General features: G+C 35.8%; 1 non-coding gene across 1 annotated transcript; it reads left to right on the top strand.

The window, feature by feature from the left end:
• The first annotated feature begins 586 nt into the window (after nt 1-586).
• LOC128295673 (small nucleolar RNA R71) lies at nt 587-692 on the top strand. The gene has a single exon (XR_008286233.1). It is a non-coding gene; the product is annotated as a small nucleolar RNA R71 (small nucleolar RNA).
• Nucleotides 693-3,110: the final 2,418 nt, after the last annotated feature.

Genomic DNA, 3,110 nt, shown 5'->3' with positions numbered 1-3,110 from the left:
GTTTCACGTCCGTCATCATTGACTACATTTCCCCTTCGGTTCGATCCAAATGTTGACCACATACAGTATGGTCATTTGGGTTGGCACAATCCTAAGTTTTTTTCCGATAAAGAGGTTGATAGTTATCAATTTTAACCTAATTAGAACTATTACCACCTCCTTAATTTCATCCCTATCTCAGGTTTAGGTGATATCTCCATCCGGTATTGTATGTATTCAAATAAGGGTTTCCACCTCTATTTTTGATTTAGTTCACATCCTCCGTGGGATTGTTAATATAGTGGAAGAGTAATTTGTCTCCTCCATATATAGATAGTGCACTATTTGAAGCCTCAATGTGGTTGAGTTTTTCCACTAATTGTTGGTGTCTATCATCCTCTTGTATAGCGTTCAACATAAATGGTCTTTGGCCATATATATAGTGTTTAGTTGGCCATTGACAGGAGTTGATCGCCATTTTTTCTATCATTTCATATGCGTCCTCATATGTCCAGTCATTAAAGCTCCTCCTAATGCTCCATTTCACCCTGATCGTGCATGTGCATCCAACCTACTATAAAACATTTGCAATCATAACCACTCAGGTAGTCCATGGTGTGGGCATTTCTGAATTAGCATTTTAAAATGCTCCCAAGCTTCATGAAAACTTTATCCCTCAGATTGTTTGAATGTTGAAATCTCCCTCCTTCGTTAGAATGTCTTATGTAAGAATTTTGTTGCAAGTTTATCCCATGCTGTGATAGATCCTGGTGCCCGCGCGTCTAACTAAGAGGAAGAGTTATCTATTAAGGAGAAGGGGAACAACCAAAGACAAAGTTGAAGATGAATTGCTAGTTTGATCTTGAAATTATTGGCCGCAATAGTTGGCCTCGTTATAGTCCCCTGAACCATGTCTAGATTTGGTTGTGCATATTCTCTTAGAGTTCTTTCATTACATGCCATATTTGCGAGTAGCTGTGGTGGTGGTGGTAAGTTTGGTGGGTTATCATTAGCTTCATCGAACAGTGGGTTTTTACGAGGTATGTTGGCCACAATAGGTGGTGGGTTCTACATCTGCTATTGATGCTATTGTTGTTGCTATCAACAATTTCCTACGAATTATTCTTTCTAGATCTGTGGTTGGATCTGTAAGTGTTCCTCTACTATGAGTCACGTATTAAACCTAAAAGGAGAATAAAGAAGTTAGTAGAAAGAAAAAAATAAATTTGTATCTATAATTTTGGAAATTCCTAATTATTCTATTAACTTCAAAAATTAAAATCAATCTACTGATGTTGCCTCATTGACGACGGCACCAACAACTTGACTGCCTATGGACGTACCAACGTCCAAAGTAGAATGTAACACCCCTAACCCGTGTCCGTCTCTAGATTGGAATTACGAGGTATTACCGAATGAAACAAAACTTCCAGACATTCATGGATACGCATAGGACTTAATCATTTTATTCACCACATATAAATGTATAATAAACCAAACCAAAATTATTACAGGTTACAAGGAAATCAACAAATATACAACCATAAATCATTATTAACTGGCCGAATATAAGCATAGGAATTAAACAACTCATTACTTGTTATTGAAGACCAAATATACATGCAAACTTATTATAAATTTTACTAAACCAAGTTTACTTATTTGCTATTCCATTAATACATACAAAACATCATATAACATATACTTAATACATAGAAACTATTTGTCTAACACTTTAACATAGCAAAACTGAATTTAAACATACTAATATTACTTTTTATGCAATGTAACAAAGGTCATATTCAAGACTAATTCAATGATCACATATTCGCTAAGTACATAAATCTACATATAACCAAAATTTATGTCATGTCAAACATGTTACATATATATCGCAATTAAACCAAATACATCCTATACTTATATATATATATATATAAGTACAGAATCATGTTTGAATTACTAATATAATTCATATCAATTTCTTCTATATACCAATACCAAATTCACTAAAATACCAAATCATAAATCCCCGCTTTAACCAGCTTATCAAACCAATTTCACCTATAATCACTTATAATATATCACTTTGCTGATAATTTTAACCATATCACTATGTACATATCCAATACCTCACATACATATAATATGCATATCATTCAACTAACATAAGAAATAACCTAACTCAACTAGCATAAAAATTTACCTTATAATCGAAACACATACCTAGCCTTAATAAAACAAGCAAAACATAATACATATATAAATATATATATTCTTTAGCCGAATCAACCAAACCACATCCAAAATCACCAACCATTGTCAATGCATACTATAACAGCCCAAATTCGCCCGGGCCCGTGCAATGAAATAAAAAAAGTTTGTAAATTAAATGTCCAGTTTACAAATGGGCCTAAAGGCCTGATGATACAAGACCAAAACCCATTTAGCCTAAGACCCTATGCCCGATTACACCCAACCCACAAATGGACACGGCCCAGGAGGCCCAAACTAATAGAGGATGGAAGATCTAGGGTTTCTGAAACCCTAGGCACTACACACGCTAGAGGAAGGTTCCAGAATTCACGCCGTAGGCACGCCAATCATCACACCCTTTTTGCGTCGTTCCAGTGACCTTAATCGCCACGCCTCTTCGTCTTGCACCGTTCCAGTAGCCTTTCACCAGTGCCGTGACTTTGGCCCCATATCGCGCTGTGATCGGCGCACGAATCAACGCTAGCGCCTTCACCACCGTGATATCCTCGCTGGTACCTGCAAAAAAGGAAAGAGCCACAGCAGCAAAAGGAGCAAACTTGGAAAGAAATTAAAGGATTCTTTCCCCAAAAATGTAAAAGAGGGTTATAAAAACCCCTTTTCTTTCTAATTTGTACACACGTTTTGGATATACATACAAATTCAAAAAAGGAACCAAGTTTTTACAGGCATATATACAATAAAAATCAAGAAACAGAGGTGATTCGCTTTACATTTTTTTTCTTTTCTTTTTTTCGTTATGAAATCGACAGAATACACATAAATATTACTAAAAGATCAAAAGGAGAGGTTTATCATCAGATTCGCACTGAAAATTAAAACTTTTCAGCTTCCGACCACTAAATCCGGTGGAGCCA

The sequence above is a fragment of the Gossypium arboreum genome, chromosome 7, assembly GCF_025698485.1.
Source record: "Gossypium arboreum isolate Shixiya-1 chromosome 7, ASM2569848v2, whole genome shotgun sequence".
In the NCBI taxonomy this organism is placed as follows: Eukaryota; Viridiplantae; Streptophyta; class Magnoliopsida; order Malvales; family Malvaceae; genus Gossypium; species Gossypium arboreum.
Note: the sequence above shows the minus strand (reverse complement) of the source record. Positions and strands in the feature narration are given on the sequence as shown.